Source organism: Myxocyprinus asiaticus, chromosome 22 (genome assembly GCF_019703515.2).
Source record: "Myxocyprinus asiaticus isolate MX2 ecotype Aquarium Trade chromosome 22, UBuf_Myxa_2, whole genome shotgun sequence".
NCBI classification, from domain to species: Eukaryota; Metazoa; Chordata; class Actinopteri; order Cypriniformes; family Catostomidae; genus Myxocyprinus; species Myxocyprinus asiaticus.
The window spans coordinates 24,449,833-24,465,000 of record NC_059365.1 but is presented as its reverse complement, the minus strand read 5'-3'; positions in this window follow the sequence as shown (position 1 = coordinate 24,465,000).

The window sequence follows — 15,168 nt, the reverse complement described above, 5'->3', positions numbered from 1 at the left end:
TACATGTGCCTGTTGAGTTGGGTGCAGCCCAGAGAGATACTGCACAATAATTGAGCATGTGCTGAACTTTATTGACACTCCCTCTGATGGCGTTCACCATGGTGCTGAACCCACTATCAACATGTCGTCTGCTACTCCAGCTGTGCTAACTGCAAAGGCAACATGAGGAGCCGAGTGGATCTATGTGTTTGTTAAATTCAGCTCAGACTGAGCTAAAGAAAATATATAATCTACAAGTCATCATGTCATATTTATTTGTATAGCGCCTTTCACAACACACATTGTTTCAAAGCAGCTTTACAGAAAATCATGCATTAACAGAAAATGAAACGTAAATCTGTTTTAAAAAATGTAATATCTATAAAGTCTTAATCATCATTGTGTAGTTTGATTAAATACGATTATGAAGTGTGTATAAAAATAAGTAATTAATTAATAATTGTATTTAGAAACCCAGTGAGCAAGATTAAGGTGACTGTGGCAAGGAACACAAAACTCCATAAGATGTTGGTTAATGGAGAAAAATAACCTTGGGAGAAACCAGGCTCACTGTGGGGGCCAGTTCACCTCTGGCTAACAGCATGAATATAATGCCAATATTACTTATTTATGTGCAGTGCAAGTCATGGTTTAAAATTATTAAACTAAGTAAAAGTTAAGGGCCAGTGTTTAAACAAAGATTTTGTACGAACTGTAAGATTAATGACTAATGTCTTTGAATTTCATCCTGGATTAACTTCATATAGATGCATTATCCTTTGTTAGTTGGCTGATGAAGGCTTTTGTTGGCAGTTTATTGATAGTCTATGTATTCTATTTTAAGAGTATAGTCCATCATTAGACCAAGGTGATGCAGGCCAAGATCAGTGAGGTGCTTCGCAGTTCAACCGGCCTGTAATTTCGGTGAGGTCAATCATAAATCCAAGTTTCAGGCAATGGCATATGAAGTATCCCATGTCTTATGGTTGGAGTTGGCACCCATTCATCCTCTGATGTCCATCGTAATAGACTGAAGTGATGTCTGGCTGGCACCGGCTGCATTTTGTTATCATCACTCAGAGACACGTAGCAGTGGAGTCCGATACCAACCAGGAATGGAGCTGGATCCAGCCAGTTCTGGTGACCTCAGGACAGGAGTCCCAAGGTTGAGATATGGAAACAAATAGAATAATATTAGCATAGATGCCATTACATTTTTTGCAGAGTTATAGATTATGATCAGTGTTTCAGATTCTGGCAGACCTAACTAAAGCAGCCTAATTGTGTGTTGAAGAATAAATTAGGTGTATGCCTGGCTAAATAGATGAGTCTTTAGTCTAGACTTAAACTCAGTGAGAGTGTCTGCATCCCGAACAGTGTGATGAGTTAATTATATTAAGAAGATGTTCTGAGGGGCCTGGGAAGCTCAGCAAGTATTGACGCTGGCTACCACCCCTGGAGTTGTGAGTTTGAATCCAGGTTGTGCTGAGTGACTCCAGCCAGGTCTCCTAAGCAAACAAATTGTCCCAGTTGCTAGGGAGGGTAGAGTCACATGGGGTAACCTCCTCGTGGTCACAATTAGTGGTTTTCGCTCTCAGTGCGGCGCGTGTTAATTTGTGCGTGGATCACGGAGGGTACCATGAGCCTCCACTTGCTGTGAGTCTCAGCAGTGTCATGCACAACAAGCCACGTGATAAGATGCGTGGACTGACTGTCTCAGAAGCGGAGGCAACTGAGAGTTGTCCTCTGCAACCCGGATTGAGGTGAGTAACCATACCACCATAAGGACCTACTAAGTAGTGGGAATTTGGCTTTCCAAATTGGGAGAAAAGGGGATAAAAAAAGAAGAGGTTCTGAGATTACAGTGAATACCTCTTTTAAGAGCTTAGTTGGTATTGGATCTAACATACATATTGTGGCATTTGATGTTTCATTAAGTTTTGTTAGCTCTTCATGACTTATGACAGCGAAGAATTGAAGTTGCACGTGGGGAAATTTATGAGACACTGTTTTCTGAGGTACTGTGACAGATGATGGCATAATTCCAATTTTATTTCTGATTATTTCAATTTTATCATAAAGAAATTCATGAAGTCATTATTATTGTGCTGCGAAGGAATATCTGGTTCAGTTAAGGCTTTATTCCTAACCAATTTTGCCACAGTAGTGAATAAACACCTAGGATTGTTGTGGTTATTTTCTATAAGTTTGCTAAAATATGTTGACCTGGCAGCTTTTAGTGCCTGTCTGTAGCTACAGACACTATCCTTTCATGCACTGCAAAATACCTCTAATTTTGTATTCTTCCACTTGTGCTCCATTTTCCGAGCTGCTCTCTTGAGAGCATGAGTGTGATCATTGTAGCATGGTGCGGGGCTTTTTTCTTTAATTTTCTTTAATCAAAGGGGGTCGACACTATCAAGAGTGCAGAGAAGACTGTATTTATATTTTTTCATCAAGTTCTTCTAGACTTTGGGGTTTACTGAGTGTATGAGATTAATCTGGAAGATTAGTAGTGAAGCTATCTTTAGTGGTTGAAAGAACTGTTCTACTTGAATGATAGTGTGGTGTAGATTGAGTAACATTAGCTGATCGCAGCATACAAAAGACGAGGTAATGATCTGAGATGTCATCGCTCTGTGGTAGAATTTCTATAGTATCAACATCAACTCCATGTGACAGAATTAAATCTAGCTTATGATTATGGCGATGCAAAAAAGTTTTGTGTTTTGTTTACAATTAGTGCTTTGGTTGAAAGCGATCTAATGTTTAGTAGCCCTGTCTTTATATGATGTTTATCTTCAATGTTTTTGTTTTTTAAGTTTGACCTTAATCATATTTTTTCTAAATGATTAAGTGTGGTGTTTGTGTTTGGTAGTTCAGGGAACAGACACAGTCTCTATATGATATCTAGGTGATACAGTCTCTATGTATTGTAGTTTATGTGACCTGTGTGATGTCTTAAGGCAGCTAGCAGACATTCAGATTAGCCAGTTTGACTGCTTACTGACCTGGGCCCCAGTTAGTCAAATACTATCACTATTAAGACTATGAGCCAAATTACTAGAGAGGAGAGCGGCACCTTCTCTGGAGGGATGGAGTCCATCTCTCTTTAGCAGGTCAGGTCTACCCCTAAAACTCTTCCAATTGTCTATAAATCCTATGCTGTTCTCCAGACACCACTGAGACATTCAGCCGTTCGGTGACACTAATCTACTATAAACCTCGTCACCACGACGAGCAGGGAGGGGGCCGGAGCATATTACAGTGTCTGATATAATTTTTGCAAGTTCACACACCTCTTTAACATTCTCTCTAGTGATCTCCGACTGGCGAAGCTGGACATCATTAGTGCCGAAATGAATAACAATTTTCATTGTTAGAGTACCCAAGAGTTCAGCAAAAGAGCAGTTTCTTTGTTCTCTGGGCCACATACCCGGCGTGCACTGCCGTCATTACGACCACCGTCCACATCAAGTTTGGCGCTCCAGTGGCAGTCTCCCCGCCCCTGCGTGCCCAGCTGTGGCACAAATCCGCCCCCGATGTGATGGTCTCCACGGGTCACGAGGACAGGCCTCTTCCTCCCACATCCCAGGCTGTTCCGGGGTGGTCACAAGGAGCCAGGTAAGTGCTTCGATGTCCCTGAACTCAGCAAGGCCACGACATGACGTGGCACCTAAGGCTCCGCCCCGCCGCGAGGCCCCACCCACCGATACGTCCAACAAGATTGTCCCCTTGGTCCCGCTTGCCCAGAGCTTGGACGCGTGGCTTGTGCTTTCCAACCCGTCGCAATGGCTGGTCTGGACTGTCCAACTCGGCTACGTGATTCAGTTCGCCAGGCGTCCGCCCAGGTCCAGCGGTGTCCACTTCACCTAGGTGAAGGGCGAGAATGCCGCTACCTTGTGCGCGGAAATCGCTACCCTCCTACGGAAGGGTGCGATAGAGCCTGTCCCTCCAGCCGAGATGAAGAAGGGGTTTTACAGCCCCTACTTCATAGTACCAAAGAAAGGCGGTGGGTTGCGGCCAATCTTGGACCTGCGAGTACTGAACCGGGCTTTACACAGACTCCCATTCATGATGCTGACGCAAAAACACATTCTAGCGAGCATCCGGCATCAAGATTGGTTTGCGGCGGTAGACCTGAAGGACGCGTACTTCCACGTCTCAATTCTACCTCGACACAGACCCTTCCTGCGGTTTGCATTCGAGGGTCGGGCGTATCAGTACAAGGTCCTCCCTTTCGGCCTGTCCTTGTCCCCTCGCGTCTTCATGAAGGTCGCAGAGGCAGCCCTTGCCCCATTAAGGGAAGTGGGCATTCGCATCCTCAACTATCTTGACGATTGGCTAATCCTAGCTCACTCTCAGGATGTTTTGTGTGCACACAGGGACCTGGTGCTCTCGCACCTCAATTGACTAGGGCTTCGGGTCAACTGGGGAAAGAGCAAGCTCCTCCCGGTTCAGAGCATCTCCATGTCTGGCCCCTGGACGGGATGTAGAAGACTTAAGGGGCTTACCACCCGTGGTGGTAGACACGATCACTCAGGCTAGGGCCCCCTCTATGAGGTTCTATATGCCCTTGAAGTGGCGTCTGTTCGCTAAGTGGTGTTCTTCCCAACGCAAAGACCCCCAGAGATGCGCGGTCGGATCGTTGCTTTCCTTCCTGAAGGAGAGGTTGGAAGGGCGGCTGTCCCCCTCCACCTTGAAGGTGTATGTAGCCGCTATAGCGGCACACCACGACACAGTGGACAATAAGTCCTTAGGGAAGCATGACCTGATCATCAGGTTCCTGAGAGGCGCCAGGAGGTTGAATCCCTTCAGACCGCACCTCATTCCCTCATGGGACCTCCCTGTAGTTCTTCAGGGTCTACTGAGAGCCCTCTTTGAGCCCCTGCAGTCAGCTGAACTTAAGGCACTTTCTTTGAAGACTGCCCTCCTGACTGCACTCACTTCCATCAAGAGGGTAGGAAACCTGCAAGCGTTCTTTGTCAGCGAAACGTGCCTGGAGTTCTGTCCGGGCTACTCTCACGTGATCCTGAGACCCCGACCGGCTATGTGCCCAAGGTTCCCACAACCCCTTTTAGGGATCAGGTGGTGAACATGCAAGCGCTGCCTCAGGAGGAGGCAGACCCAGCCCTGACGTTGCTGTGTCCGGTGCGCACTTTACGCATCTATTTGGATTGCATGCAGATCTTTAGAGTCTTTGAGCAGCTCTTTGTCTGCTTTGGTGGACAGCGGAAAAGAAGCGCTGTCTCCAAGCAGAGGATCGCCCACTGGCTCATTGACGCCATAGCAATGGCATATCACGCTCAGGACGTTCCGCCCCTGGCAGGGCTACGAGCCCATTCTACCAGGAGTGTGGTGGCCTCCTGGGCCATGACCAGTGGCGCCTCTCTAACAGACATTTGCAGAGCAGCGGGCTGGGCAACACCCAACATCTTTGTGAGGTTCTACAATCTCCGGGTGGAACCGGTTTCGTCCCGTGTAGTGGCAGGCACAAGCAGGTACAGGACAGCTGGCCGGGTGTATCACTTGCACATAGTGCCTTTCACCTCCCCTGAAGATGTGCGCTGTTGACTCCCAGTAGTATTCACAAACTGTGTTCCCTGGATGACTTCCTCCAAGCCCTGTGGCAGACGAGTTTGCAGAGAAACTCAATGCCGGCTCAGTACATGTGCTAACTAAGCCCTGTACTGGGCTAGGTGCTCCGCATGTGTTGGTTCCCCATAGGTAACCCCATGTGACGTATATCTTCTGCTAATTCGTTTCCCTGTTGGTAAACTGCATCTTTCTTGGGCAAAGGCCCTTCTGCCCCAGTCCCCATGTTTGTAGAAACTCCTCCCCCGTAGGGTAGGACCTACCATGGGACTTCTCCACATGACATACTTCTGACAAAGCTCGGCAAGACCATTTGATGTATTTCCACTCAAAATACCCCCCCACCCCCTTCTGGGCGGGGTGTGGTCTCCGTGGTGTCTTCCTCTTGGGAGTGACACATCCCTCCCCCCCCCGACGTAGACCTGGTGGCCCCAGTCGGTTAACAAATTTCACTCTTTTTTGGGGGGGAAATAAAAAGAGAGGATAAGAGGCCACGACTGGGCTAGCCTGTCTCTATCTATTGGGCAGTCGACTTGTCCCCAAAGTGCTGTTCGACACTCATAACAGCGTTGGGGGAGGTTACGTGTCAGCCTGGTGCGCTGGCTGCGAGGCACACAGTGGTCTGCCCGTCACACACCGCCAGTTCACGTAACACAATTCAGCCAGTTGTGGCGTTTCGTATAGGGACCCCTAGTGTCACTACATCGACACAACGTCGAGAGAGTGAGAGATAGGGAATGTCCTGGTTACTTGCGTAACCTCTGTTCCCTGATGGAGGGAACGAGACGTTGTGTCCCTCCTGACACACAATGCTGGACTACCCGCTGAAATGGCCGGGACCTTGCCTCAGCTCCTCAGCACAAAACCTGAATGAGTGGTTGCATACCAGCTCCTTTTATACCCGTATGTTCGGGGGAGTGGTATGCACTCACCAATTTTCATTGGCCTTTTTTCAAAGACCAGAGGTGTTTCTGGCTCCCAAGAGTGACCCCTAGTGTCACTACATCGACACAACGTCTCATTCCCTCCATCAGGGAACGGAGGTTATGCAAGTAACCAGGACATATGTTATATAAGACCTTTAGTTGAACTGCTTCTCTATATGCCCTAAAAACCCTACAAAACATTACACCTTCGTCTTTAATGTCTTTAAAAACCCATGCAATCAAATTTATAGTTTTGTGGTATTTATTCCATGTGTGTTTAGTCCATTTAGTATATTATCTTTTAAGGTAATGTATATGCTAGTGATTTCCTAAATATGATGACAAAACTAAACTTAAAACTCTTTAAAAAATAATTTTCTTACTGAGTATCTTTGTCTTGTTTTCCAGTAAAAGCATTTAAACACTCTTAAAATAAAATAAATGTACTTGAGAAGCTAAATTACATATTTTGTCTTGTTTTCAGAAAAATCTAACACAATTTTGTAAAGTATTTGCTTATAAAAAATAAATAAATAAAAAAAAATTGCCAGTTGGGTAAGAAAATACAAATTGATTCAAAGGCAAAATAAGTTTCTATTCGTTACCATTAGTTAATACATTAGGTGTCATGAACTAACAGTTGACAGCATATTAATCTTTGTTAATGTTAGTTAATAAAAATACTATGGTTCATTGTTAGTTCATAGTGCATTAACTAATAAAATGTTGAAATTAAAATATATGTTGAAATTAACATTAACTAAGAATAATAACTGCTTACAGTTACAGTTTTTTTTTCATGCTCTTTAGAATGAGTATGCCCTTCCCCTAATGCCACCTGCAACCAACTAGAAAGTAGAAAATCATGGTTCGTGACGTAGCTGTCACAGTCTTTCTCTGTGTTTTTCAAGAACTCTTGTTTTGAAGTTTTGCCCCGACTACATTTCCCAGAATTCACTGCCCTCATCACTTCCATCTCTTCCCTATCATCCTCACCTGTCCTCCATTCCATCATCTGCCCTTGTTTGTATAAATACCCTGTTTTATTCATCCTTTGTCAGTCCTTGAAGTGTTATGTTATCATGTTTAGCTTTATAGTTTGTTCCACTCCTGCGTCTCTTCTCTTCCTCTCCAAGTACCCAACGTTACAGTAGCTAAAGGCTACTGGCATTTAAAAATGGACAAGCCCTTTTATTCCGTCCATTCGTCCTGTTTTAAAAGCAAACATGTCAACAAATGAAAGAAAACTGCCCTCGTTAAGTGATTTTATGACGTTTTTAAACATGAAACTTAACATTTTGATTTGTGTGGCATAAATTAAACTCAGGGATCCACTACAATACAGAAGCCATTGTTAAGACACTATTTACATGTAGATGTTTTTACTATAATGTTTAATTTACAGCCAAACCAATCTGACGATTATGGCAAATTTAAGAATATATATATATATATATATATATATATATATATATATATATATATATATATATATATATTAAAATTGGATTTTAAAAACTATGGATTACCACATCTTTCTCCCAAGAGAAGTACTGTATTCCCACAGTTTTAGAAGCCATGCCATGTGCAGGTGTACTGTTGAGCCCAACCTCCTCTTAATTGGGCCAGATGTCTGCAAACTGTGCTGTCACAATATATTTTGACCCCTGACATTTGCCAACTCGACACCTCTGCTCTCATTGCTCATCGAAGCAAAGCACCATATCAGTCCACCGCCTGTTCACAGAATGCCCAGATCAGCAACGAAGTTTAGAGTGGATATTATGAAGCAGACTGTTTCTACCTATGTTGTCAGCCTACTGAGGAATATGAGAACATGACAAGGCATTAATCTAGATAAACACCTTAACAATGACTAACTGCAGACAATCAACTGAGCCGGATTTCACATTCTTGTATACCAATAGAGCAAGTAAAGTAATGTTCCAGAAGTTTCATTCATTTTCGGCCTAATAGAAATTGATTTTTAAAAAGCCCATACCTGTAAAAACCTTTCAAGACAGACCTACCATTTGTTCTGAGATTAAGCGATACTATATGCTATAATCAAATTTAATAGGCAAATTCACAATGAAGATCTACATTTCCCAAAATCCTGAAAAGAATGCCTCCTTAGATCCACCAGAGACATCGCTATAACTGTAATAAACAAGAACTGCGCTAATAGAATTTAGCAGCGACCGCCCACTCTAATGGAACATTGCTCATTACACTTTCAAACAACTTATAATTGTATTCAACTCAATATGTTGTATTTTATAGTTATCAGTGGTTAACAACTGTCAAAGAAAGTCAATCTGAGAATTGTTTCAGATTCAATTACGTCACTTACAATACGTCATGAGATGTGTCAGCTCATTTAAAGATGTTAAATACCAGTCTTTTATTATTTATTATCTAATAATTTTGTATGTCAAATAAAAGTTTGTAATGGTGTGACTAATCTCGGAGCTGGCTGGTTTGGTTCATGGCTTAGAACTCTTACTGTAAATGATTAATATTTTATTTTAAACAATATGAAGAAAATGTGATTTTAAAACTAACAGTGCTAAAAAATGGGCTGGACTACTGCAGCCTATATGCTTGCCCACAACTCCATGCCCAATGCACCTGTGTTGGCTATTTTAGTAGTCACGGTAGTGAAATACAAACCTAAAATTCACAAATGTAAAGTCTTATGAAGTCAGTGTATAATAAATGCTCTGACAAAAGTTTGTCTGACATGGCAATAAAGATAAAACATAAATGCAGTCACGTTAGTCAGATAGACAGACGGAACTGGAGAAAAGCTGGTTAAGATTAACAGCTGTTGCCTCCCAAACTACGTATTAGAGTAAAAAGCAGAGACAAATAGCAGTGCAGCAGAGTAAACAGGAGAGAGCTGCCTCATTACTCAGACAGCCTGACTTAGCCTAGGATAGTAACTATAAATAAATGTTTTTAATTTGCTTCTCTCTCATTGTTTTGGGCCCTGTTCTGCTTAGCTGGCGTTTAAGAGGAGCTGTGTGCTTTGAATGCAGAGAGGCCGGTGATGAATGAGGGCAGTCTTAATGTAGCTGCATCTCCTTCTGCAGCCCTCACTCACAGCCTTGCAAATGAGCACGTATGCTCGCATTTCAATTAAAAATGGCTTATGTGTTTGACAGACAGACAGACAGACAGACAGACAGATAGATAGATAGATAGAAGTGGCGAATTCTCAGGGCCAGCAAAGCCTTCTCTGCTGGCGTAACATGCCAAATAAATAAATATTTTTCATCCTTTCATTCTCAATTACCTTTTTGCCTATGTATTTTTAATCACTTTCCACTCTTATTTAATCTACAAACAAATAGAGAAAAATTAAAAGTTTATCCAGTCAGAATGTATTCCATGATGCTTACAAGCAAAGTGTGACAACTGTTTCACAAGTCTGAGCTCCACCCCGTCAGGCCTTCAGAATTTCTTCAGAATCCCTCAACAGTGCAAATAAGTGGGCAACTAAAGTAAAATAATCAGATTCATCAGCCAATCAGATTAATTTATTTGTTCTTGGTGGGTGTGATCTTTAGGATATGTCCCGGTCGAGGCCTTCAAGCTGGCCTTGAGTCACGCAGTCGAGCTTTAAGTGATGTACGTAATTCAAGAGCGAAAAGCATAAGATCAAGCTGTCTGATGAGTCGGCTGTCATCACTGCAGGTATTGCCGTTGAGAAAGAGATCCTTATGGATTTAAAAACATGATGTTTTGCATGACCGTGTGATTGCTTAATTTATTAAACAGGAAAGGAGGGCTGATTTTCACTTCAAGTAAATTGGTAAGTGCTTTTTGCATTGTTATAGCAACATCAGGAGTTTTCTACGTGTAAATTAGGCTGCTTAAGCATTCAGTGTCGGATCAAGTTTTGAAAAGTAGTGCTGCATTCCATTCAACTCGGAAAGTCGGATTTTACAGCTGCCTACTAGGAAAAGTGCAATGGAATGCATCTTGAAGTCAGAATTACAACTTGTTGGCTCGTACAGAAATTCTCAACTCTGATTTTGCCGAGATGCAGGGGCATGATGTCACACAAACATGTCGACACTCAGGGAGATATACAAAGTAAGAGATAAACATTCACTTTATTAAGTAATATCGATAAATTAGTTCATTTCCACATTATATTATATTAAAACTTGTTTAACAAACACCTGCAGAGACAGGTGTATAAAACATTATAATCACTTTTGATAATCGTACACCTGAAGCACAAATGCTAGTGCTGCAGCAATGTTTATCAGCTGGGTTGCTAGGAGACATCTCTAATGAGAGTCAAACCCCTGCTAAGCTAACGGGAGTGTTGCAGTTTTGTTTCCTTAAATGTCATCTTCCGAATATTGGGGGAATGGAATGCATTTATGGTCAGAGATACCAAGTAGGAATATCCCATATCCAACTTGAATGGAACGCAGCATAACCATGTACCCAGACGAAACAAAATTTATTGCAAGCAACATTTAAATCGCAAATATTATTAGATATATTTTTCCAGGTATTATAGGCATCCTTGGTAGATTCATATGAAAAATTATGATTTTTGAATGTTTGTTCGGGAGACGTTCATTTCACAAAACAGTCATGCTGCAGTTAAAAGTATGCTTGCTTGAGCATTAAGAGTCGTTTCAAGTTCTGGCTTTCATGCGTGGAAGCGTTTTTAAAATGCCAATTGGTATTACTAGGTGTCTTATTCATTGTGAAACTGTGTTTTCTTAATGACATGAATCACACTGAAGACCTAGACTTTAAATGCACGGCCCGCCACTGATAGATAGATAGATAGATAGATAGATAGATAGATGCTTTTCTAGATGAAGAAATTATGTGATATTAAATTACTTAGAAGCTTCACTTTTCTGCTTGACCACATGATAGTATGGCTATGAACATTTTTTAACAGAGAAATATAGTATGCTGCTGTGATAATTGTATTCTACTGACATAGAGAGAAAACAGAAAGAACTGAAAAAAATAAATAAAAAAAATAATTAATTATAGTTTGGGCTGGTGTGGCATAGTGACTAAAACTTAAACCGGGGGGGGGGATGAATGAAGCTAAGTTAGCTGGTTTGAGTCCTTTAAAGAGCGAGCCATGAGCTATCACCATTGAGCCTTTGAGCAAGGCACTTAACACCAGGTTGCTCCAAGGGTACTGTCCTTGTAATAAATGTACTTTAAGTCACTTTGGATAAAAGCTGCTTTTTAATGTCTACTTTTAGTGTATAAGCCTGTTTGTTTGCTTGTTAGCAAGTAATGGTTTATACCAAAATGTTGTCCAACCCCTCCCCTGCCTATGCTGCATCAACACTATAAAAATAAATACAAATCATGGCAAAGACGTAAACATCTATATTTATTAGCTATAACAGGAATGAATTGACTCAAAAATCAATTGCTATAATATTGAGAAACAGGTTATTTATTCCATTTCTGATAGAGCAAAATTCAGTGTAGGGGAAGGCTATGACACTCTCTTCTAACCCCAGTGAGTCTGAATCGAATGTTTCTTTAGCTGGGCTAGAGTAATAAATATGGTAATTCTAAATGGGAAATTTGGGCGCCAGCACTTTCCCAGGGCCTTTTCTCTGATATTCAATCTGCTTACCAAACACCATCGTATCAACTGCTCATTCACCTTTCTGATTTGCCACCAAGATAGAGTTTTTCCTCACACATTCATATACACGCACACACATGCTTACTTAGATATCCTAACATACCATAGACTTCTATTGCTTTTATATAAAGCTGATTATTTTTTACAATAGACTAACCCTAATCCACACCCTAACCCTAAACAAACTTATATAAAATAATAATAATAATAATAATAATAATAATAATAATAATGATGATGATGATGATAAAATATTTGCTTTATGAATCAACTGAGGATCTTCCAGAATGTATCCAAATGGAGAAATTAACAAATGTAGCTTTCTTTCTTCTTCTTCTTCTTCTTCTTTTCTATTTATTTATTTATTTAAAGGAATAGTTCACCCAAAAATGAAAAATTCTCTCATCATTTACTCATCCTCATGCCATCCCAGATGTGGATGACTTTCTTTCTTCTGCAGAACACAAATTAAGTTTTTTAGAAGAATATCTCAGCTCTGTAGATCCATACAATGCAAGTGAATGGGTGCCAAAATTTTGATGCTCCAAAACGACAGTGTGGAGACAGGGGCGTGGCCGAGCGCAGTACTGTGGGGAGTGAGGCCTGGAGAAATAAGTGGTGAATGATCTCCACCTGTGATTAACACCTGTCTTGTGTTTCAGTGAGGAGTGGCAGGAGCATTTAAGGAGAAGAGAAAGCAGCAGAGGGAGAGAGAGAGCCCAGCTGACAAGCTGTCTGTGTGCTGCCGTTTGCTATGCTGAAAAGCCGTGTTCACTTGTTTGCCACCTTTGATTTATTTGAGAGTTTTCAGTATTTCAGTTATCACTACTGAGCAAGCAGTTTTTGTTTAAATAAGAGTTTTTCCCTGTGTTGGAATCGCCATCTCCCATTTCCTCATTCCTTGAACCAAAGGGATTTGTTACAGACAGCATAAATGTAATCCATAAGACTCCAGTGGTTAAATCCATATCTTCAGAAGTGATATGATACAACAGGTGTGGGTGAGAAACAGATCAATATTTAAGTAAATTTTTGCTAGAAATTCTTCACCCTGCCCAGTAGGGGGCATATGCATGAAGAATGTGAATCCCAAAAAATGACCACTTGATATACAAGAAGAAGAATGTGAAAGTTAAAGTGACTGACTGATCAGGGAAGAGACTTTATAGTAAAAAAAAAAAATAAGTTTTTTAAAATATTGATCTGATTCTCACCCACACCTACTGAATTGCTTCTGTAGACATTGATTTAACCACTGGAGTCATATGGATTAATTTTATGATGACCTATGTGATTTGTTCGGAGCTTCAAAATTTTGGCACCCATTCACTTGCATTGTGTGTGCCAAAAGAGCTGAGAAATTCTTCTAAAAATCTCCATTTGTGTTCTGCTGAAGAAAGAAAGTCATACACATCTGGGATGGCATAAGGGGGAGTAAATGATGTGAGAATTTTCATTTTTGGGTGAACTATTCCTTTAAGAAATGTTGTCCCCAAACTGCAGCTAAGTACGTAAACACACAAAAATCGTAAACATCACAAAAATTCCGATCAGAAGTGATCATCCCTATGCCCTACTCACTCAGGAGGACAGAGACCTTAATGTGGGCAGTCTGAAGGGCGCATTGCATTACATTTGGATCCAGCCGCCCCAACAAAACTGAGGGATTCACTAAGAATGAATTGTGCCCGCTGATAGCGCAGTTTATTTGTGTATTCTGTCTGCATTATTTTAACACCTGATTCACAAAAAAAATAAAAAAAATAAATAAATAAATAAATAAATGAAAACAGCGCAAACATGCCCAAAAAACTGTGCTGAATGCAATTTGCATGGCACATTACCTGATCTTACAGATCCATTCTGAGTGCTTGGTTGTAGAGGATGCAGCAAACTACCAAGACATGGCACACTTCACTGGGACTGTACAGCACTGCAGTCCACACCTGAATCGGCTCTTTAAAATTCAGAAAGTGCGTTCAACTAGAACGCACATCTTTATAGATGTCCAGTTATCATGCTTGAATTCATCAGTTGATCATCATTTGATGAATTACTGCTGCCATGATTGCTACAAAATGTGCAAAAACATCTCTATTAAATACAGTTCGGTTTACTTACTTTTGCTTTCTGCAGGCAGAAATAGCGCAACCTTAATTGAGTTTTTTAAATAAGGCACAAACCACAATTAGCCTAATGCTATTTCAGCGCATGTAGCACCTGGTGAAACTGGACTGCAGGTGGTTAGTGAATAAGATGCTGGTTTCTGCCAGGAGGTCAGGAGGGTTTTACAAACACATTTTCTGCAAGTATAAAATTTGCATGTATAGAAATGGTTAAAAGTTTCTTTCGATGGCCTTTGTGAGTTCAAGATGGATGTGAATTTTCACTTGAAGCATGCAATGTTGCCTTTGGGGGCTTAGATTATGATAGTATGAGAAATTACTCTTATTAAAATGTGACACTGGGCCCACTTTGGCTGTGCTCTTGGTAGGCAAAACTAGGGTGTAGTGGGCTGCTGCTCTGTGATAAGTTTACATCATGCTACTCCCAGGGGGGTATGCTTGGACACCTATCGTCAGGCTTTTCTTCTTTCTTTTTTTACACAAGAAATGTGCCAGCCTCCTTTCTGCTCTTTAAACAAAAGTATTCACTGAGTAAAATGCAGATTTGAAACAGCTCAGGTCAGGGTCTGAATGTAGACTCATTGTTACCAAGATGAGCAGGACTGTTGCATAGAAATGTTTATGGAAGATAACTAATCGAGTGTGACAGTGCCCTCTACTAGACATGGGGACTGGGGGCACAGGACTTCTGATTAGTAGGGCAGACAAGCAGGTGGTTAAGCTGGCTGTTTAAAGCAGTATTTACTGTTCTCCTCAGCAGAACTAAAAGCACTTTTTCTGCACTATATCATTCTATATCATTCTCCACAACATCACTAATTATATATATATATATTAGGGATGTCCCAGTACTGACACTGGTATTGGTATCAGGTCTGATACCACGCTC